This window comes from Trachemys scripta, chromosome 7, assembly GCF_013100865.1.
Source record: "Trachemys scripta elegans isolate TJP31775 chromosome 7, CAS_Tse_1.0, whole genome shotgun sequence".
Taxonomy (NCBI): Eukaryota; Metazoa; Chordata; order Testudines; family Emydidae; genus Trachemys; species Trachemys scripta.
This window is the reverse complement of record NC_048304.1, coordinates 14,482,291-14,506,985: the sequence shown is the minus strand read 5'-3', so window position 1 is coordinate 14,506,985 and position 24,695 is coordinate 14,482,291.

Sequence of the window (24,695 nt, the reverse complement as noted above, 5' to 3'; positions counted from 1 at the left end):
GGGAGTGAACATAACAGGACAATTATTGAGTGATCCATCCTCTGTCATCTAGTCCCAGCTTCTGGTAGTACTTTCCCATGGTGAAATATATTGTTATATCAAATTCTTGGTTAAAATCAATGAGATTCCTTGTACTGTTATTAGAAGTGTTAGAAGCAACTTGGGTTACTACTATCCAGTTATCCAAATCAAACCAATTGGCAGAGCTCATGTTTTCACTGTTATACTTACAGTAACTGGATCATTAGATCCTAGTGTGTAAATTGATTTGATTTTTGATATTATGGTAGATTTTCTGATCCCCACTAGATTCTGAAAGTGTGATATCTTGGCAAGAATAACACTGTATGCTCTTATAAAGTAATATGACATTGGTGAAAAGACCTTCAGTCTACTCATTTGGGGGTAAAAAAGCTGACTGACTCAGCATTGCCTTTTATTCAAATTTTTGCGATACATATTTTGTGTGACAAGTTAGTGCAGATGAAAACAGAATGTATAGAACCAAGGAGAAGAACAGAGAGCTAACTGCAGCAGTACCAGCAACACCCACAGCAGCAATAAAGAATGAGTGTGGTACAGCACCTGTGTAGAAAGCCTGAGGCCAGAGTGGTAGGTGGCAGAAAGATTGCAATAGGAAATGGGCATGGGGAGTACCATATGCACTGAACACTGAAAAGCTGAAAACAGCATTTTAATGCTGTGAAAAAAAACTTGTGACCTTGAATAAGGACAAGAATAGAGAGGAATAGATGAAGTTGTGAAGGTTGGCACATGCCGTTGTTTGCCTAATTTATGCATATAAATATCCAATCGATATAGGAAAGTCAGGTACTGTATTTGCATGTGACCAGTTTGGCAATCAACTCTGTGTGTGTGTGTGTGTGCTCGCACGCACACGCATGCACATGTAAGTAGTGAGTTGTGTACATATATTAGATATTTGCTAATATGAGGTAGATGTACATGCATGTAGATGGTGGCATGCACCTAACAATGAAAATTTGGCCATAAATCAATCCAGCAACTTACAAACTCCTATGTTTATCTCTGATATTCTTGTGTTTTGGATAGGCACCTTTGGTGTGGAGTTTGCGTAAGCCTGAAATCTAAATGAATGAATAATATTCTCAAAACAAACTCCACAATCACAGTTATTGGAATGTTTTAAATGCGTCACCAGTAAATGGCATTAGTAAATGTATTTTCCTCCCCTAACTTTTAAAATCCCCAGAGTCCTCTAAGCCTCGTGCGAGTGAAAGCTGAAAAACAAAAATACTGCTGTTTATATGGGATCAACGCTGGAAGTTGCAGTTTGGAATTTGCACACAGAGGGCAGCTGATGAACATTAAAACTGTCTGGTTGCTATAAAGAAAGGGAGCTGGGCTAAGATTATAAGCCAGGAAGTGAGAGCTGGAAGAAGCTACAGGGGAAGGTTTCTGCAGTTGCTCCCTGGGAGGAGGCCTCCAGGAACAAGGAAGCAGTTTAGTGGGAGAGTAAGCCCAGGGCTCCTGCCCTAGATTAAGGAGTCTAGCAATAGGTTTAGAGGGAGTGAAGTGTATAAGTAGTCACCATTTCTATTTATTTCTTGATGAATTTGGGCACTTCAGAGAAGCTTGAATGTATCAATGCCTGCATCCAAGTGCTATGTATATGGTAACTTACTATAGATGAGGATTGTTAGAAACAAGTGAGGAAAGAGCCACATCTGGCCATCAAAATGTGAAGAAGTCTTGTTGAATTTCTTATTGTAAGTCACTATGCGAACAGTTGAACCATCTTTTTAAAGGTTTCCGCCCATAGTGAGAATATAAAATGGTGCCTTTCCTTGTGCTTGGAGTTAAGCCTGAGCTTAAGTGCTCCACTGAAAAAAGGACTTACAAATAAGTCTTTAAAGATCTTTTTACTGACCATCTTGAAATATTTTGCATGGGGCTCCTTACCTGCTTGCTGAGTATAATTACATGGAGTGCAGTTAACTAAGCTTTAGTTCAGAAGGATCCTGCTTAATTTTTTTTTATGTACATGGGTTGCACACAGTGAAAGCCAATATCTGGAATGGAACTTATCATGGAGAAACAGAAATACACTGGATTTTTTTCCCACTAGAGTAAAATTTCTCATTTTCAAAAGACAGTACAAATAAATTGGATGTCCTCCTTACAAGTAGCTGCAATTTACTGCGGTTGAGGTGTCCTACAAGTCACTATTCCATGGTGCTTAGAAAAAACAGATCACTGTCAACAGCCAAGCCTTGTGACGGTTATTTGTTCTATTAAAAGCAAGCATGTTTTATATTTTTTAAAAATACAACCGCCCATGTTTTGAAAGTAATTTACACTTAGCTTTATCTAAACAAAGCATCAAAAAGTGGAAAATCTTATCTGACAGCATGCATTCTAGTGATTCCTAATTTCCAGTCACTCTGCCAATTCTTCCAGGTTTGTCTTTAATTAGTGTAGATTAAAGACTGAATGCCTTTGCACTGACTTCACATTATCTTGAGTTATTGTGATCACTTCACTCCAAATTCTTTTTCAGTCTAATTTAATTCCTGCAGCATAAATGTCATTATTAATAATACATTTAGAAGACCAACCTCCTTCAGCCTCCTGATGATAACTACAGAATAACCACCTTTCTTTCTGGTTGATATTTAAAAAGTGTGGCCTGGAGTAAGAATAGCTTCAGGCTTAGCATAGACAAAATACATTGGTGGAGTTTGGTTTAAAAAAGAACCACCCAATAGTTATACTATTACATTAGTTTAGAGAATATCACTTCAAAATTCATTTTAGACTTTGCTTTTTATCTTGGGACTCTCTATGTAGATTGCAAGAATTGTAATTATATACAGCAGAGATCTTTTCCTCAAATCATTCATTGTTTATGCAAGTGGATGGGAACCTGATTGGAGGAATATGGTGATGGCAGAAAGGGAGCTGTGATAAATATGGGGCATCCCGCATCCTTTTCTTTGACCCCATGGAAGCTCCTCTGTGGGTTCCCTGCAGGGAATGGGGGACATGAAGTGGTATGGTGAGGGCTAGGGTTAGGATTGGTGGGGGACTGCCCTGTCCTCAACATTGTTCCCTCGCCCAGTATTGTGCAGGATGCTTTAACAAATGTGTAAGGCAATGCATACGATGGACTCCCTTCCACCTCCATCCCAAAGGAGTCGACTGAAAGAGAAGCCATGGCAGCATGACTCGAGAACCAAACTTCTGTGGAATATGGAGTGGTGGGCCACAAAGCAGTGCAGAGTCACAGGCCATTGACACATTTAGCCATGTAGGTCTTGTGGAATGCATGGATTGTAAAGGTCTGAATCCCCTAGCAGTCCTGTATTGCTGGAGAAACTCCAGCCCTGAAGGAGCAATGAGGCTGAAGGTTGGTGACTGGCACTTTATGGAGTGCTCTGTCTCATGAGTTTGTCCCAGATAGGTAATGACCTGGCCCATCATATTTATAATTATGGTCAAAAGTTTACTATTGGGAAGCACATACATATTCTCACTATTAAAAATGAGTAATTATATTGTGTACTCTATAGTAGATGTGGTTTTTTTTTTAAATCATTACAATGAAAAGAGGAAGTACTCAAAATTCATGGACCTTCAGCTATTATTGCACACTCAGATTAAATTTTAGAACATATGGACCCATTTACCAGGGAGAACTGGCCACTATTAGAACTTAAAGTGTCACTTTAAAAAAACAAACAAACATAGCATTTATATCATAAACATGAAACATCAAGGGGTTGCAAAACCATGCAAAAATGAAACCTCAAACATTTCTGCGAAACAAAGAAAGTGACTATTTCACAGCTCTCCTGGGTAGATCAAATGGAATTACCTTGATATTTCCTTATTGGTGGCATTAGAAGTGATCCTCTATCTCTGTATCCATGAATCAGTGGTCTAAGGATTTTCTGAAGGATGCAAGCAGCAATGAAATAATCTCTCTTGGTAGGTGGGATAAAGTTAAATAATCAAATTGATTCTTCGTCCAAGAAAATGATTAAAATTAGACAGATCTGTGATCTTTTGTCAATATTGGTGGTATTAGGAAGCTGTGTAGATGGGGAAAGTACAGAACATCCAGCTAATTTTGTAGGGAAGGAGTCTGAAATCCATTTATACAGTCATAATGGAGGCTAAGATTTGTTTGTAGATATAATTAACTCAGGGCCAGATTCAAAAATGGTCCCATTGGCTTCAGTGGAACTACATGGGGGAGTAAGATGCTACTCAGTAGGAGTAAGAGTAACCAAATCTGGCCCTGCTACAACAATCCCAAATTCTTGCATAGCCTCGGTGTATTTATTCAGGCTTTAGGAACTCTCCTTGATGCTATCCCCTGCATATTAGCTAACGTGGAAGTCATAATGCACTGTAATTCAATCTGATTTAGTTAGGATGCATAGATCAGCCAATAAAGAAGTCATAATGCACAGTAGCTTCACTGTCCTTGTTAGGATCACATACTTTTCAGTAGTGATGACTTCGATAATCTTGGAAGTGATGCAGAGAGAGTAGAAATTGGGTGTCAGCTAAATATTTTTAGATCCCCTTTTGGGGACTGGTAGTCACATTTGCAAATGTCCATTCATTGAGCAAACTTTGAAGGTTTTATGTATAGTGTCATCCTAAATCTGCTGGGTAGAGCCTGCATAATGGACAACCAAAAAGCTCTTCAAAACAAAATTTTAAATTAAGTTAAATTAAATTTAAATTGACAAATGCACTTTAGTAGTTAAATTAGTCAAATATCTGCTACACTATATAAACTTACTTTCTCTTGTGTTATTCCTCCCATTTTAGACCATTCCCGAAGAAGGTCTCAAGGTCAAAACTTGCTTTGTATTTCATGAATTTATCATAAACCCATTTGTTTCTTTGTAGCCATCACCATGAGGTCAAATGAGAAAGGGAAGGAGGAGTGTTTCAAATATTCTTAGAAGTTTCAATTCTGCCCATAAAATATGGCAAAGTATTGTAGAACACGCAGTGTGTTGAGAGATCTTCATTGCTGATTTTAAATTTAATGCATTATTTTGGCTGCTAAACAAAATCTAAATGATAAATGTTTATATTTTGATGAAATCTATATCTTGGGATTTTATATAAGAAAAGCCACTGTTGCCATTGTAATTTATTAGGGGACCGTTATGTGCAGATGGTACATACAGAGTCATTTCCTGACTGTAGTCCAGAGTAAGTTGATTTGTGGTTTAATGATTTTTATCAAAATGAAATAAGCATTTGATCTTTGGATTTGATCTGACTATCTCTGCAGCTGCTACTCCACTACAGCTATTACTTCCAAACTGGGCGTTTTGCCCAGGCAAATGGAGTTTGTCCTTGTTTCATGTCTCATTGACTGTCCTGATAATACACATAGTAACAGTCTAAGCTATTCCTTCTTCTAAATTTGATAGCTGTGAAAACGAATAATATGATTTTTCTCTTTTTTTCCCCCCCCTAATCAAAGAAGAGTGCTGTGCTAGAATAATGCATTTGGTGGGACCAGTTAATTTTATTAATATAACACTCGAAGACACTTTTAAATAAAATTTAGTATGAATGCATGTAATTTTCTCTACATAATCCTTGTTCTAGGAAAACAAGAAACTCATCTATACATTCTAAATCTAGGCACCTACTGGTAATCTTCACATTTGTCTATCTATTTTAAAAATTGTCCTGTGGAGATTTTTATATATATACTGGAGCAAATCTATTCTTCGTGTAACTCCAACTGAAGCCAATTGAGCTGTGCCAGAGATGAATTTGGCCCATTATACCAGCATATGAAATACATTACTCTACATTTGCTAACCTTTGCTTAAAGCACAAACTAGGCTAATTTTAATGCTAGCTCATATTTTCTTTGCATGAAATATCTTTCCAATGCAATATTTTTTCTTTACTTCCTCTAAGGGCCAGCAAAAGTATTCAGCATCCAGCAGCTAATAGTTAAGCTTCATCCTAGGGCAAGCCCTGAAAACTGTTGTTCACGTGAATAGTCCTGATCCATGTGAGTTGCCCCATTGACCGCAGCGTACTAGAGAGTAAAGTAATGTGAAGTAGTATGGGCTACTCATATGAGTAATATCAGCCCTCGAGTTAGTAGCGTGCAGTTTGTTCTTTGAATGGAATGGTATTGTTTTTTCCACTGTTTTAGTGCTAAACTATCTTTCATGCCTCTAACAGAGCTCAAGACTTCAGATTCGTAGCATGAAATAGGTTCAGTTGCACAAAATTACAAAACAGACCAAGGATCTATATTTCCCCCTATTTACAGTCACATGGAAAAATGCATGACCCCTTAACTCTGGGCCACTTCTATTTGAAATAGTCGCTTTTGGCAGAATAGTGTGAGTATAGATCCCTATGTGATAAAAATGGAAATAACTGGAGAGGAATGGGATCAAACTGACTATAGATCTACATTCCTAGCAGAAACTGTGACATAAAGCAGGTAGTCATGAGTATACCAAAAGGATTTCTTATGCCAGTGTTGCTACTGTGTCTTTAGCAGATCAGACCACTTGTACGCTATTCACTTGTTAATCCAGGAAAATTAAAACCACCAGTGATAGCTTCATTGTCTTGCCATCTGCTGCTCCAGGTGCTCCCGTGCTTTATCAGAGATGGCGCAATGTGACCTAGAATTCTATTGCAGAGTTGGGATTGTTCCCAGAAGTCCTGAGTTTCAATCTCATGACATCGAAATAAAGTAAACATTAAGAATTGATGCGAGAACATATGTCCATTGTATACCTCATTGGAAGTCTAGTGTGGAGCTATTTTTAGACATTTACTACTTTGCAATCACCAGAATATCAAGTTTAGTGTAATGTTCAGAAAAATGTAAAGCTACCTCTCTAAAGATGCAAACAAATTTAGTTCAGTGGTGTGTGTGTGTGTGGGGGGGTGTTTATAACTGTTGAAGCTTTAGGACCCAATTCTGCAGCACTTTAGTGTGTCCTAAATTTGAGTTAATTGATCTCAAATGGAAATGGTTGAAAACTGCAAAACTGTGTTCCTTTTCTATGTAATGCTGCTAATAAACAACCATAAGCTTGGAAGACATGAATCTTACCTTACACCAATTTCACCCTTGTGTAACTCCATTGAATGAAGTGGTTGAATCCTGATTTCCAAATATGGGGAAGTGATGAAAATGATTATCTTCTGTTTTCGAGTTATCCACTAAATAGTCATACTACTCAGGAGGCTAAGCAAACTGTTAGTCTAGCCAATCTGGGTAAAGTGTCACAACTCATTCTCTTGTGACACCAGGAAGATTTAAAATGCATTCCGCTTTTAGAACACCTGGGACATTCATGTGTTCTCAGATGAAGCAGTCTCTAGCACCCTTTTCTCTGCTTTGTTTCACCTGAGAAACATGGTATGAGCAAGGCACTTGATGGTCATTTTGCTGTAAGAAATTAAAAACAATATATGAGAAGAAATGGAAGGAGGAACTATTCTGAGAGCTTTTTTCCTCTCCCTCATTGCTAGGAAGTGCCATGAGTGCACCACATTTCATGTTCTCAACAGCTGCCTAATTTGTACTGCAGACTTGAGGGCTATTTACAGAGGAAACTTTCACAAGAGAAGAGGAAAAATGTCAATGTGGATCTTTTCCTTCTCATGGCTTTCATAGCACCTGATTAATTTTGGAACAAATCTAAAAATGTATGGAAACCAACTGTACTAATGACAGCAAGAGCCAAGGCCTCAAGGTTTCAGTGATTTCCCGCTGGGCAGATCCCAGTACCCCTGTGGTGCTACAATGACTTCAGTGAGGCTCAGTACAGGTGTAGAAGTCCATTTGCATGGAGCTCATTGCAGGCTTGAAACTCTACGGGCTAGATCTACAAAGGATTTAGGCACCTAACTGCCACTCTCTTGGGGCCCCTAAGACAATATTTAGATCCTCAAAACCCCTGCTTAGCTGTCACCTAACCCTCTGTTTGCCTGAAGTCCCCACATACCTACATTTCTGCTGATGGATAGGACTTAGGTGGCTTTGTGCATGATCCTGTCTTAGTCCCAGCATGATTCTCAAACTAGACATTCTCTGCTACTTACCTATAAGGCAGGAGCACACCTATTGGAACAGACAACAGAGGAGCAGAGGTGATGGTGCCCACCTCCCCCTTTAGGCCCAACGTACTCACTTGGAATGTAGAAGACCAGACTCTGCCTGATTTGGGGAAAGTCTTTGAACCCAGCTCTCCCAGGAGAGTGCCCTAGCCATGAGACACTAGTGTATCCTAGGATGGGTCTCTCAATCTCTCCTGTTGAATTTGTTTCACTTTCCATGAAATACTTAAATAATCTTTTGGCCTGAGAGAGAGAGTCACTCTACAGCCCAGTGGCTAGAGCACTCTCCTGCAAAACCCCGGTTCCAGTCCCTGCTCCAGTAGATAGTTAAGTCTGTTTTATACAAAGTGGAACAGCTTAAACAGGAGAGATTGAAAGACCCACCCTAGAAGAGCCTATAGCGCAGTAGTTATCACACTCATCTGCAGTGTGGGAGACCTGGGGTTTGAATGTGGGTCTCCATGTCTTGGGTGAAAGCTCTAACCACTGGTCTGTTGGATATAAAGGGTGGGAGTGTGAGATTGTGGAGATGAGTGGTGCCACTACCACCTCCTCTGTTTTTGGTGAGAAAGGGCTGGCCTGACTTAGGCACCTACCTCAGAGGAGGATTCATAGCTTTGGATCGTGAGTGGAGGGAGATGCTTGCTCCAGCCCAGAGTTAGTCACCTATGTCCCTCTGAGGGGCAGGGCTTGGGCCAAACTGCTCTCCCTCAGCATTTCCTAGTGGCTCCCTCAGGTGGCTGCCTGCTCAGTGTGCTGGCTTCTGTAAATCCCATGCTTAGGCACCTAACTTTCCCACTCATTGTAAAAGGAGCCTGGGTGGCTAGAGGTTAAGCCCTGCAACACTGCGGCTCAGTGCCCTTTGTGGATCTAGCCCTAAAGGCCTAATGCTTATTTACAATAACATCTCTTTGCCCTGTTCTTACGGCTCCTTCCTATTGCCAGAGGGTGTAAAGATGCCTTAGTGTAAATGAGAATTGGGCCCTAAGACTTTAAAGATGGCAGAAGTGTTGGAGTGAAAAACAACTTTTGAGACCAGCTAAATTCTCTGCAATGAACACAATATCAAAATGATTTCTGCTATCAGCTAGTCAGGGTTCAGAGAGAGGAGTGCAGCTTTGCCATTTAACTCTCTTGGAATTAATCCCCACTGATACCGCAGCCTTGTATCATGGGTTTGTGAAGGATTCTCCGTAGAGGGAATTAGTGTCTTCCTATGTAAAGAACAATGGGTGAAAATGGGTAATCCCTTCTTCCTTTTCTGTTTGTTGTTTTGTTACGCCTTCCTTATTTACTATGTACAATTACATATTTCTTTTCATGCAATTATTCATCCCAAATTTCTTTCTCTGCTTTTTTTTTCTTATAACCTCACTGTCTCACCATTCCTCACTGGATCTGGGGGCCTCGGACTGTTAACCCCACATTATTGTCCTATTTCCTCCTGGCTATTCCCTCAGAATTCCCTATTTGTGACTCTGAGCAAAGTTTTAGGAGAGCAGCCAAATGTCAGGTCCCTTCAAATTACCGTACCATATAAATAGACTAACAGATGCAAACAGTATGTTAGAATAGCTTTGTTCAACAAAAATTAATACTTACAGGAGCTGTCCTCAACATGTCCCAAAGGCAGGCCAGATGGTCACTGTTGGCATGGCCCACCAACTCTAAGGCGTGCAGCCAACTTGCTGTCCCACATGTGTCCCAGGCACCCCTACTTAATTTCTTTGCACCAATGTTGCACAGAGTAGTCTGTAATTCTGACGTTCTTATTTTTAAAGGGCTGGGAGTTGTTTGCAAAGATTGACGCAGGTTAAATGACATTAAAGATGCAGAGCACAGCTGGGTAATGAAACTATCATTGCGGTTTGTTCAGAATAGAAGTGGTTGGTCCTCCTGCGTGTCCTCTTTGGGTACATCACCCAGGAATGTCTATAGGCTCAGGATCTTTCCTGTGAGTTTTTCCATTAAGAGTCAGTGAAAAGTGATAATTCCAAGCTAGACTCAGCAACTTTCCTGGGCTTTTAAGGGCCTTATTTGTATTGTCTGAGTGGAGCCAGAAAAGCTCATTCTACACCAGTCAGTAGGTTACAAAGCCTATGTAGAGGCTCAGAGCCCTTTGTCATCTTTTTATTATTATTATTATTATTATTATATTTATTATCCTATGCATTATCAAGGAGGTGTCAGACACAGCTGCTACACTGAAGCAAGAGGATAATGACAGGTTAGTTTATGTGAGCTGAACTATTTTGGGGAGAACACATTGTGGAAGTTTTTCTGGTATAGTATCAGTAGAATGGACGAGCACTTTGCAGAACAAAAAGCATTTAATGAAAAAATGCTACTTCAGTTTCTCTGGCAGACTCTCTCAGGGTAATGCGTGCCCAGAGGGCCTGATCTTGAAAGGTGCTGAGTACTTGCACTGCAAATTGTATTCAGGAGGCACACAGCACATCACAGGATGAGGCCCTACTAGAGTATTGGCTGGTTCACATGGCTTGCATGCGCTATGCAACATTAATTACTTTGCTGTGTTTGCTTTTCATTTTATGTTATAATATATTGCCTCTTCCCACACAAGCAGTGTAACAAAGCACATTGCTTCATTACAGATTGAAGGAAAGCACCAGATAAGAGCTGATGTGCAACTTACAAATCTTGTTTGTGACAAACCGTGAGTAACCCATCAAACAACACCAGGTTTGCAAGTATTTGAGTCATGTTTGGAAAGAGCAAACTCTAATTATCATTTTTTAAAGTGTGATTTCTTTCCTTCTGGTTACATGCAAAGTTTGTCAGACTTGCCTGAATGTTCTTTAAAGAACTGATGAAAGGTACAAAAACTTCTCAGACTCCCTTTCTTTTTCTCCTAGTATCACCATGCTCTCTTCTCCAGCCAAATCCTCTATCAAAAAGTTGGAAAAGACTCTTCTGAACTGCAGCAGGAGGGATATTTAGCAAGATATTGCTAAATGTAATGCTTTTTCAGGCTTCTTTAATTGCAAAGGACACAAGGAGCTAACTTAATTTCCCACTTTTTTTCTTGTCTCAAAATTACAGAAATCTCCTTGCTCTTTAATAAGAGACAATCCTTCCCTTCTGCCCCCACACTACACACAGATTCTCAAAGGACAGGAAGACCTGACACAGTGAAACTGGTGGGATTCCAGTGTAGCAAGGAGGAACAAAGGATTGGGTCCTTCTGCATGGGTTGTGCCCCGCACAGAGCTGTACCATACTGTGGCTCACTGCAGACCAGTGATAAGGGGTGTTTCAGGAACAGGCTGGGAGAAGAATAGGCAGGGCTCAGGAGAGCAGCTACTATACATATACACTGGCCCTTCTCCACAAGCAGAAGGGTTAGTGAAAGGCATTGACCACTCCCAGTCAAGGCTGGGTTAAGGCAATCTGGGGTCCAGGACACACAAGGACACAGAGCTGCCTGGCTCTAACCCCACGCGGTGCCGTGGTGGTATAGTGCCTTCCTCACTTTGCAGCAAATCAGGGTCTGTGGCATATGACCCCCGTCTCCTTCGGAGCAGCAAAAGCAGCTGCGGGGATCCTCTCTACCCCATAAAACAGGGGTGGCAGCATTGAGTCCTCAGTATTTATCCCAGCAACCAGGTTTTATATATATATGTGAATAGGCCAGGCCCACTTGACTCTTCTCTTCCTGCCATATAGCCTGTCCTCTGGAAGTGATGTTGGCAGGGCTTCCCAAGGAAAGAGCCTGGTCTAAACACTCCATTGAGATGCATGAAGCCATCTACACATCTGAGCTATTGTTCCAGGCACTCTGCAAACTCAGGCAGACATTGCTGCCTTCGTTACACTTGATTTGTTTTCAACCTTTTCTTCACGGTTACGGGGGGCTAGAGGCTTATCTTCTTTAAATGAAAGCTGAGATTCTAGTATATAATTCCAGCAGCTACGGCCCTTGACACAGACCATATGGTGCCTATTCCTTTACTCAGCATGCATCCCAACCCCATGGACCCACCCAGAGACTGACTGCTCAGGCTGTATGCTAGAGACAAGATTTAGCCCTTGGTGGCAAAGTTCTTCAGATACTATACTAAGCAGCATTAAACATCTGAGGAGAATATTCTCCCAATTTTAACCTCTTACACACAAAGACAAAGTTATTATGGTGGGATGTTGGGGGGAAGAATTGCATTCAGGTCCCATGCTCTGCTTAATCCAGAAAATGGAGACTGATGGCAAATATGCACACAGTAGTATCTGTAAAGTTGGTATAATTTAAGTATCACTTCTCCATGATTGCCTTTCCTGAGAAGAAATTAGGACAAATAACTTTTCAAACCCTGTGAAATGTCATTCCCATAAAAATTGTCTTTGGGAGTAGGTCCTTCAAGGAATGACATCCCATACATATGCAAGGCCTTGGGCAAGTCACTGTGCCTCTCTGCCTCAGTTTCCCCATTTGTAAAATGGGGCTAATAATACAGACCTCCTTTGTGAAGCACTTTGATATCTGCTGATAAAGTGTTATGTAAGATGATAAAGTGTTATGTAGCTATTTTATTACCTGAACACCAGTAGGTAACTCCCAAAATGGGAATTACCAAAATTGCATGCAATACATTTTAAAAAACCAAACATCTATATGACCCTTCTATCTTGATCTAAATGAAGCATGTAGCAACATTCCTTAGAGAGTTCAACGGGGAATCCCAATGATGTATCCCTTTTTCACACAAGATTTTGCTGAGCTCTAGGCAGCATCACTTAATATATTCAGGACACACGACACACGTTGATGTTACTAATAGTAGGCAAGGGCATCAACTTTCAAAAGTTTCTAGCTGTTGCGCCTTGAATGATGAAGATGCCCTACTGACCACAGACTTCCAGGGCGGGGAGGGAGGGGCTATTTACAATATAAAGCTGACAAATCAATTAGAGCTACTTCCTGATTCCTGATTAGCTCAAGAAAGGGAGTTCCATTCTAAGCAGAAAACACGTTAGTGCAACATCCTAAGGGTCACAAGGTTAAAATCTTGAGTTTACGGATAGAATGTCAGTAGTGATGACTGGAGAGCAGTACAGCCAGTAGCGGTATATAAACTTAGCACCAGGCTGCCAGAAAGCATGAATTTCAAAGGCAGAAGATTGTGCAAAAAGCAGTTCCCACAATTTAACAAACGGAAGATTATGATTATAATAGGCCCACAGGCAGCAATGTGAAATATAATGCTTTGAATTCAAGTCACACCGATAAGAATAACAAATAAAGAGACAGAATTCACTTAAAAAGCAGGATTAGAGAGGCTGTTGGGAGGGAAGGGGGATATTTTAAAAGATGTTAAACAGAAGTTGATCTGCTTTTATATAATTTGTTTTCCTATTCTTCCTGCGCTGGCTTGCTTTGGAGACAGCTGCTTTCAGGGTTTACAACCATGCATATGGTTAGGAAGGATAGAATTGGCAGCCAATCAAGTGATAGAATAATGACTAACTAGTAAAACAGCTGAGTATATAATTTACAAATGATTTGACCACATCAAATCAGTGAAACATGAACTATTCATTTTTACTATCTCCAGCTTGCTGCCTGTTGTGAACTGTCCCATTTACAAGTCTGATTGCCACCCAATAGGTCTATTAGCCATGCATACGCTCCCAATGGTGGAAGCCTTTTCTTTCTGCAGCCCCCAACATGTCGGCATGGCATAGTCTGCTGATTCCTTTACAGTGTGTTGGACACACAAAAGCCATTTTAAATTCCATACCAGGTACAAAATAGAGAGAGACCTGAATCAAAACCTGGTCACTGGATCAGCACATCTCCTGAACTGTGGGACATTCCAAGGATCCGTAACCCCACCTTCAAAATATGGGACATGCTCAGGATCCATATAGCACCTCAACTATGGAACGTTCAACCTTACAGTTGTCCCATCTCTCTGTCAGAGCCAGACCAGAAACCCTAGGTCTGTGTATTCCCAGATTTGGGAGAAGTATGGCACTGGACCCAAACTTTGTGAACTAGATCAATCACTAATATGGAAACAAAATTGGTAGCGGAGCAGTGAGAACAGAGACTAAAGTTACATTAAAATTGTTTAACCCTTTACAAACTGCACCAATTACCCCTCTCTCCCCCTCCACCCCCCTCCCCTCAAATTCTGTAGGAGAACTCCTCTTCTGAAAATTTTCAGCTGAAAAATGTTGGGGTTCCTGAAGGTATTTTTTCTTTTAATCTAAACATACCTTTTCATTCACACTTTATTTTTTTATTACTTGGAAAAAGGGGGAAAGGGAGTAATGCAGGAAGTGGGGGGCAGAGGCGGAACACAAAACTCTAAAAATGGAAAACTGAAGTTTTTCAGTTTTCAAGAAGCCCAGCAACATTTTAAGTTGAAATAAAATTAAAAAATTTGTTTTGTTTCAAAATGTCAGTTTAAAATGAAATTTTTCATTTCTGGTTTTCTAATTGGAAAAGTAAAACATTTAGTCAAAATCAACACTTTTCCACACACACAAAATTCAATGTTGACAAAACCACATTGACAAAAACCCCACCCAAAACCAATATGAATTTTTTGGGGCAAAAAATTTTGACCAGCTCTAACAAAGGTATTTGGCTGTTGTTCATGGCTCTGGGAGAACAATAGTGTGAAGTTTTAGGTGACCTTGTATGTCTATCTTTTATTACATCCTAGAGTATATATCATTGTTGTGTTACATATACTTATGAATAGAGCTGTTTGTAAAATGGGATATTTTTCTGCAGAAAATGTTGATGAAAATGAAAAAGACACATTTTTATTGAAACCCCAGAGATATTCAGTTTTACAACAGAAAGTTGCTACATTTCTACCCTTCCCCTTTGCCTTAGTGAAGCTTGCACTCCTTGGGGCACCAGAATAGAGTTGTCCCTGTGCCCTCCTGAATGCAGGACAGTCACTGTGCCTGCTCTTTCATAGAGGCACAAAGAGAGGTGGTTCTCATCACCACCCCATCTCCTCTTGTACACCCATGCAATGGCCAGCTCCAATCTAGCCCATAACGCCTAGCGACAACAGCACACATTGAAGAATCAAATGTTTCTTTTATTCCGATATCTGTATAAACTGCGTTTCTCCTCTGTGTTTATTTTTTTTAATCAATCAGAACTCTTCAGCTCATCTTGACATTAGAATTCTATTCATTATCCCTGATTCAGGTAATTCAACTGGCCAGAACCGGCTTGATTCTTTCATGTTGCAAAATTGTTGCTCCACTAGGCAAGCAGTACATTTTGTTTGCAATATATTTTACATGTGTTTGAGAGGGTCAGGTCACCACTCAATGAAACCGTCGGAAGAGTCCAAACAGGCCACAGTACTGCATGGAGTGCAGATAATATTGTTTTTTCCAGCCTTATTGTATTATGGAGAGAAGTCTTGCATCAAAGGATATTATTCTAGCAGTCGTAGCAAATGTAAAAGTGTCATATCATTTAACAGCTGAAGTGCCAGAATTTTATATGGTGAAGTCCAACTCTTTCAAAATTCTACAGGAGGATACTTGAACTAACAATTTTATTCACACCTCTTAGGGAGAAAGTCTTCCCCATTAGGTTTATTATAAGGCACCTTTAAAGCCAGGGGCTTAGTACAGGCCAGTTATTACTTCTGGCTCATGAACAAAGTGGGTTATTGTGAATTTATACAAGGCCATATATTTGTGGCTTCAAAATGAGTGATTTGCTGTCAAAGTTTCTTAAAAGTCCATGTGCACCCATGGTGAACAGCTTGAGACAACTGCGGCATCCCTGTGTGATGAAATATGTCTGCAGTAGCAGATGATAATGGTGCAGAAGTTCCACAGAGTCTGTAAGCATCTTGAAGGTGGTCCAGAGGACATAAGATTATGAAACTCTGCAGCTATCATAGTAGGAAAATTCTTCATCTTTGTTGTTCTGTCTTTCTTTCCTGCCAAAGCCCACCAATATCTTTAAGACAAGGTCTGTGAACACTTGTGGGTTAGGATGGAAGGAATGTTTGGTGCCATGGGCCAACTCATTTCCCTTTCCTAACTCACACTGTCTTCTGGCAGCAGTCTCAGCTTGTCAGCTCTTATGAATTGGTATCTGCCCCCTGTTGTGCTCTTCAGTTTGTTTGCCTTGCACCTCTTGAAAAAAATTGTGTAGAGATTATCAGGAAACGGATGTGCTTAAGTTCCACTTAATTAAAGTACATATTTGAATGCTTTCCTGAAGTGAGATCTAGAGGACTGATCCAAAATCATTTGAGGTCAATGGGAGTTTGTTTTTCCCCTTGCCTTCGGTTCAGGCTTTCGGGGCTCATACAATGCGAGAGTTCTGGTATAGTTTATGCCTCCTTGGCCACTTATTAGTTCAGAGTATCCATTCTCCTGATCCTTTCAGGCTGTGGAATGGTTAGGGTGGTCTGCCCCTGGAGTTAAACCAGGAACTCAGAAGAACTGACAGATACAGGGCATTCAGCTCAAAATTTTGCTCCCTGCATTGCATTTTCTGGGGTGCCACTGGGACATTGTGCAGAGTTGGTGAAATTGCTAAACGGAGTTCCTCAGTTTTGTGCAGGAACCATGATATGCATTCTGAAATGTGCATAAATTTGCCATACTCTTCAGCTGATGATGCCATTCAGAGTAGCATACTTTGGCCCATATTTATGAAGCATGATTTATTTTAAAAAATTGCAGTGTTGCAACACGATATTCATTCATCCTACTTTCTTCTGAAAGGAAATATGTTTTGCAGGCTATTTTTTAGGATTTCAAGAGGGAAAGAAAATAACATTGTGGCCAGTGTAGTAAAGTAGGTTTAGCGCACTTGGCTTCTCTTGACTGGAGCCACTTAAAGTCAATGAGACCATAATGACTTCTCTCCATCAGTATCATCTTTTGAGTGATAAATTGAGTAGGTAAACTTTTGTACTGGGATGGACAACTGGGTTGACATGGAAGTCTATGGAAACCCCAGGCATATATTAGAGGATGGAATTTGGCACATTTTTATAGTCATTTATATTGCGAATAGACATGATTCTGGTCTCAAACCCAGTTTAACACCGGTGAAATTTCCTTGACTTGAATGGAATTACACCTATTTTCCACCAGAGGCAGCATTGGTTAGTGGATGGGGCACTGGACTGTGACCCAGGAGACCTGGTTTCTCATTCCCAGCCTGCAGCAACTGACCTTCTTTGTGACTTTGGACAAGCCACTCCACTTCTCTCTTTTTCTGTTTCTCTTCCCATCCTTTGTCTGTCTTGTCTATTTAAACTGTAAACTCTTCGAGGCAAGAATTGTCTCTTATTCTGGTTTATACAGTGCCTAGCAAAATGGAGTCCAAATCTCAGCTGGCCATTAGATGCTACATTAATACGACTAATAATACACTAGCATGAATCAGATCAGAATCAATCTCCATATACTGAAAGTTTAATACTTTCCCAAAGCAGCACTACATCGTGGGCTAATTATCTACTAAATCATACTTTTCTAAAAAATCAAAACCAATTTTGGGCACACAAGTTCCAAAGTGTGTTTTGAGAAGTTTCCTGCTAGATTAATCATAACCTTTTTTGCCAAGCTGCAGCACAGCACAAAACCTCAGGGCTGAGTTATAACCCCCCCTGAACAAAATGGGATTTATAATGGAAATGTTGATGCTTCACTATTGATTTTATACTTCATGGCTGTAGAATGGCACTAGTGGGACCTGCCATAATAAAACTCTTTGAAACATACAGGGTATACAGGCCCTGAAGTTCCCACCTCTCTTTACCCTCTCTAAATGGTGCCTTACCAAACTGCACCTCAGTTTCTTCTAGGTCTATCATTGTTCCTCTTTGCGTTTTCAGAATATTTGTGTACATTATTTATCACTAATTTCTGGAAGTTTTATCTCTACAGGTGATATTGTTTCCCAAAATAACTATTCATGTTCAGGATTAATCAGACTACACAAAATTCTTAAAGCTACAGCCAACGTTATCTCAATGTAGTGGAGCTACCTATTAAAGGAATGGGTTTACTAAGAATGCCCAAATCAACATGATATCAAGGCTGTAGATCAAAGTCCAAACATTACCTTTTGAATGATACATTCCACCCTGACCTCCCAGCTTTATATTCTGACACCAGGATGATAAAGATCCTTTACTGGGGCCTGAGTCACAGTTGCCCAGTGGCGCCTTTGAACCATCACAGCCGCTTGTTGTATTAATTTAGATGGAATAAATGGGCCAAAGGCATTAACTTAAGTCAGTCACTGTCCAACATTAAATGGCGTTAAACAAGGCCTGGGGTTTGGTGTACAGAGACCTTAGCCTGCTCAGTACCATAGAAACACACCATTAAAAATCCCTTTTAAGCTTTTATTAAAGATGCAGAAAAGAAAGAAAAACAGTCGAAGCTTTTCAAATGTATTGAATAAGGCTTTCATTTTAACATCTTTTGTTCCTCTTTCCCTTTTGCTGGAGACAAAGGAAGGAAGGAAGGTTTTTTTAGAAGGAAAAAACCCTTGTCTGACAGACTCTTAGATGGTATCAAAGATGGTAATAATTGTTCTTTTGGGGAAAAGACAAGAAATTGGTTGAGATGGTTGGAGCTGTTGTTGAAGTACGATCCTGTTTCATCTCCCCGCAGCGGCTGGAGCCCTGGGCCCTTTAAATCACCACCGCAGAAGCCGGTGCAGTCCAGCACAGCGTACTGGCTCTTGCCGGTATGCTGTACCGGACCCGACCGCTTACTTTCACCTCTGGATGGTCCCAAAGAGCTTACTCTCTAAACAGAGAAGACAGAGAAATGATGGAAAGGGAAACAGAAGCACTGAGAGGTGAAGTGACTTGTCTGAGATCACACAGCAGGTGAGTAGAAGAAATAGGAATAGAAGTCAGGTCACCTGGGTCCCAGTCCTGTGCCTTATCCCCTAGACCATACTGGTTCTCACTGATTTCCTTTTCTCTTCCTGGCCCTCTCCCCCTTCCAGACAGTTAACTCAATGTAGTTTGCTGGAGAGAGAATCCTCCCTCTGTAAACCATACAATCAAATCTGCTTCCCCCTCCCCTGCCAATAGTTTACATTTTGTGATTAAAAACAAAGTTTTACCATTTTAGCAAGATTGCAAAATTTGGGACCATCTCTTCCCACCCAAATCTGGTGCCACAGCTGCTAAATGTTACTATCTCACAGTCAGAGGCAAACTGCGATGACTTTAGACAATCACAAAGAGATCCCATCAAAGTGAGTAGTTTCTAAGGCTAAGGGAAGATTTCACTCAAGCTGAAATACCTCTAGGGCTTGTCAGACAATTCAGACAGGAACCTGACCCATTGGCATGGCGATAAGTGTTATTCAGGTACAAAATACAGGCGCGCACACACAGCTACTCCCCATATACCTGAACTTTTCCCAACATGCTCATTTCCCCTCTTAACACTATAATAGCTTTTAATTGTATATACAATACCAGTAATCGTTTTGTCTCCTTTTGCCTGGATCATCTAAATTGCTTTAAACCCATCTGCAAAGCAACTGCTTCAAATTAAATTTTGTGATAAAAACAAATGAAGCATAATTGACAACAGACAAAAGAAACTTGCCTTGAGAAAAGAATGATAAGAAATTTGTTGAGACAATGGTGTTATCGGGTATATATTTTTACTCTACAGTAGTCCAAATGTTCCTGCAATCTGTGAGATGCTTACTGCATTATAATTATGCCAGTTTTGTGCAGTTGTTATAAACATTAAAAGGTCTATCTTCCCCATCTATGTCGTACAACTCCCCCCAAAAACATAACAATCGTACTAATGGAAGAATAGGTCTAGATTAAACACGGATGCAGAAACACCTGTATTTTCAGAAGCCTTGTGGGTAGAAAGTATATTTATTCTATAAAGAATTACAAAGATGCTTTATACTTTTGTTCATACTGCAGATGGGAGCATTGGAAAACATGCAGCTTGTCTCTAGTGGCTTGCTTTACCATGGAATTGTTCATGCAAATATGGATCTATTGTTTATTGTGTTAATTAATAAGCCAGCAATTAAGGTTGCTAGAGGAAATTAAGAGGTACAATAGGCTGTTAGCAGAAAACAATCAGAAACAAGCTTCTTGAAATGTATGCTTTAATGTTCTTGCTGATGATTAAGCTGCTAAGGAAAAGACTCCAAGGTGTATATAAAATTAATAAGGGAGCTGCTCAAGTAACATCCTGGCTAGTATGTCTTGGGGCTTGTCTGCATGGAGACCTCCAGGAAGATTAATCCAAAATAACTAAGGGTGTACATTTGAAGTGAGATAGTTAAATCACATTAAATCTCGGTGTGGACTCTTATTCAGAATTAAATGGGCCTTAATTTGATTTAGCTTAATTCGCATTGGATTGTGGAGGGCTCAGAGATTGGACTGTGCCTGTCACTAACCTGCAGAGGGACAGCAGGGCCTGCATAGGAGTGCTGGTATTGCCCATGGCCAGAGGCGTTGGGAGCTGACCCTTGGCAGGCAGAGCCAAGGCTTCATCACTCTAAGGGCAGATCATTGCAAGGTGCCTCACAACCCTGCAGATCCTGGGAAGCATCACAGGAGGCATCTTCTGCCCCCTCATCAGATATCTGAACCTCCTAAACGAAGGTGTCTCTCACTTATCATTCTCAAGACAGTATCTAACCAAAAGTGTCAGATGTATTTTCTAACTGCTGATTACCACAGGAGGATGCCATGCGTTAAGTCAGACACTGTTTCAGTTCACGTTCATCGGAACAAATGCCTAGAGAAATTCATAGCACTCCAGTGATCAGCACAGAGCAGAAATGCCAAGAGAAGACATTGCTGGGAACAGAACATGGAACTGTATAATTGAGTAACATTCCTGTAGCACTGCTAATTGTAAGTTCAGGCATGCACAGGATTAATTGCCAGCAGGTGCCAAAGATAAGAAATATCCCTTTGATCTGGGGAGGGGGTAGCTTTGTGCATTTCTTTTTATTGCTCCATTTTTACCAACATGTTATTGAGCATAACATGAGCCTTCATTTTAGGAAATGTGATAAATAATTTTGCTACCTTGGAGAAAAACACTTTAATACAAAAGCAATTTCCTCGTGTGAGCCTTCAAAGAGCAGAGTGTGTTAATTAGGAAATTACTACATGGGGGAAAAAAATACATTGTGGGGGGGGGCAACCCTTCACTCTTATGGGTGAAGCCGCTACTTTATAACCTGCTCTGAGTGAGGGAGTAGCACATAGCTTCACTGTCACAAGGGACACAAGAATGAATTGGGAGTAAGAGAGTCCCACATCCTCCCTCTTTGCTCTAAGGGGATGAGTGCACCTATTCTAGTTGGCATGTGGGGGATACGGAGCAAGGGAACTTTCCCCCTATTCATGCCTGCCCTGCCCACTTGCTCACTGGAGAGCATATCGAGCAAATAGCCCCGTTCTCCCCACCCCTTGAGCAAGAGTCCCAATCTGAGCAACGGAGAAAGTAGGCACCTACTGTGTGTTTGAATAAGAACTGTAACAATTTAGTCCTATGTGAGAGGATTTACTCATGTGAGGTATGATTTGCAGAATCACAATAAAAGGGACTGAGGTTGAAGGGAATGGTTTAAAATTCAGAGGCTCTCTCATCTTCTCAAAACATTTACTAAATACATCATTTTAATCAATATATATCAAAGAAAAGCTATGGCACCCATTAAAATCATGGGAGTGCAAATAGAACAGTCACAAATAAGTAACCATATGATCACTCCCATCCTTGCCTGACTGGTCTGCTTCAACAGCAGTTCCTTTGTTTACTATAATATTGCCAATTAATCAGAATTGTGAAAGCTATGGAGAGCAGCCTATTCCTATTACCGCCAATATGGGTTTAGCAATCGTCTTCAATGGAAGCCAGACCCGAGTCACACACGTTAGTTGGCAACTTTTATGCACCGTTTTACATGGATGGAAAAAGAGAATTGTGCACTGAGCTCAAGAATCATTGGTTTAAATGGGCTCTAGGAACATAAGGATTCCAATGTGCGTGCGAACACACACACACACAAATCTTTATTTTCAAATTGGCAAAAGAGCCATAGCCAATCACTTGTCAAAGGAAAAAATAAAAATATAGTGATCCAAGTTTCTCCTCCTCCCAGCTCTGAACAGACATTTTCCAGCTGCTTATCAGAAACAAATGCTTGTGAAGAAGGATATTCAGCCATTGCTGAAGAATGATTTTTCTCACAGGCATCTGCTAAAATGTAAGTTTTGCCTAAGTATTCCATTTCTCAATGGAGCCGAACAGTCTTTCAAGACCTTTGCTAAAGGAGGCGTGCCAATCTTTGAGTGGCAGGTTTAGGAAACAGAAGAAATCTTACAATATTGTATTTTTAGTGCTTCCCAGATTTTTTTTTCCTTCAATATTATCTGTTACAAAGTGTCTGAGATGCAACTTGCAATGAATTCCGCCTGCCCGAAAACACAAAAGGCCAGATTTTGATACCCTTCCTCACAGTGGAATAGCACCTTCCTCTATGAGGGGTCCGAATGAAATCAGTTCATTCTAATGTCAATATTAAAGTGATCAAATATGAATTAAAAGCTCAGTTCAACAAGATTTTCTATTGACTCTTCATGCTCTAAAAGAGTGATATCTAGATGTGAGAGCCACTTCCCTTTATGTATTTTGAATCCTACTTCATTCCCATTAAACAGCACACAAGGCCTTAAAACCTGTCTATGAGAAGTGCTAATAAATGCTAAACAAATTTCACTGCTACACCCTGTGGATACCTCGATCCACAGCAGAAGGGTTCACTGCACTCTCTAGGGCTTCTGGCTGTGAGCCAATGATATACAGAATACAAAGAAAATCTGAATCACTGGTGTGTTATGGAAATGAATAATTAGAACGCAAATGAAAACTTATCCCGTAGAGTGTCTGTTACACAAATATCATAAAGTTGCAATGGGAAAAATAAGTATTAAGTTAAAGGATGACTAATGTAAGTCCTAGTGGGCAACTTTGTAGATATTTAACAGTATTACCAACTCCTGCAATTTCATTGAGCGTTTTATGGTATTTGGTGTTTTTCTTAATGCCTTAGTTCCTGTAGTCATGGGATTAGGTGAGAATCTCAACCTTCATTTAAATTAAAACATAAGTTTCTAGATCTCATGGTTGCAGAGAAAAGTCTGAAAATGTGACCTGAGTGCACCCCACAGGCTCAAAAACAGAAGACAAATAAAAAAGAACCTAACGTACATTATTGTAATATAATTACATGATTTTGAAGCCAATCTCATGATTTTTTGAGGGGGGTGATTTTTGAATCCTTGAGGTTGGCAGTATTGATTAAAGTCTGTTTTCAACAAAGCAAAACAAACCATTTTGCTAATCTGGCATGGAGGTTGTAAAGCTATGTATTACTTAGGAAGAAAAGACCCTTAAGTGAGCATTTTATTTCTTTCTAAAACACCATCAATTCACCTGATCACTGTTAATTAAGATCACCCAAACAGCTTTAACCCTGCCCAGCTCCTGACCTTCCCCACTGCCCTACCTGACAAGTAAAATGGAGACATCTAAGTGAAGGAGATTTTAATAAGGGTATCAAGCCTAGACTCAAGGTTTCCATCCACCTTATCTCCTTTCATTCTCAATTGTTTACTTGTCTGTCCCTTCCTCCCATTCTGATCAGCAGTTGTTGAGGAAGGCAACCATAGCCATGCTGGGTGGGGGGCGGTTACAGAAGATGGCATCTGGAGTCCCCATGAGAAATTCTGGCTTCTGGGGATGAGAGGTCCAGATATGAGAGTGGTAGCTTTACCACATTTGCACAGAGTACACCATGTTCAGTCAGCTTTGTCTAGTCATTTCCCCTTTCAAACAGCTACCAGCATGTGAATACTAGGGGGCACTAGCAGGGAGCGGGCATGGTGTTCCCCAACAGGATTTTGCACAGCCTCTGTGCGGGAGTATGGATCAGGAAGATGTCCTGTACATCTTGCACCCTGTGTTCCCCACCCCTTTGTGCACCTGTGCCAGAATGCAGCCCTCTACTTGTATATATTTCCACATTTAATAAATTTGTTAGTCTCTAAGGTGCCACAAGTACTCCTGTTCTTCTTTTTGCGGATACAGACTAACACGGCTGCTACTCTGAAACCTGTGAAAATGAATGTCTCAGGTGGGCAATGTGGTCCAGTTAACTTTTCTGTTAGAACTTCATTTCCTAGCTTTGTGGGTAGCCTAAGATAGGCCACCCAATCTTGTGTGAATGTGTAGACATACTCCCACCCACTGGATTGCATTTATTGTTTGGCAATTTAGAGGCATCAACGCTCAAGAAATTTGATCCAATATCAAATCAAATTGTTCAGAGAATGAGAGAGAGAGACTGTGGAACTGGTTATTCTGACCACCAAACCAAATCAAATCATGAAATTAAATCATTTGCGCTTAAGGGGAAAATGCAAAAAACATCCTATATTTTGTTTCGATGGCTGGCGCGGCGCAGCACCCGCCAGACATTGTACTCGATAATGGATGAGGAATGACAAAATACGGCAGCAGTA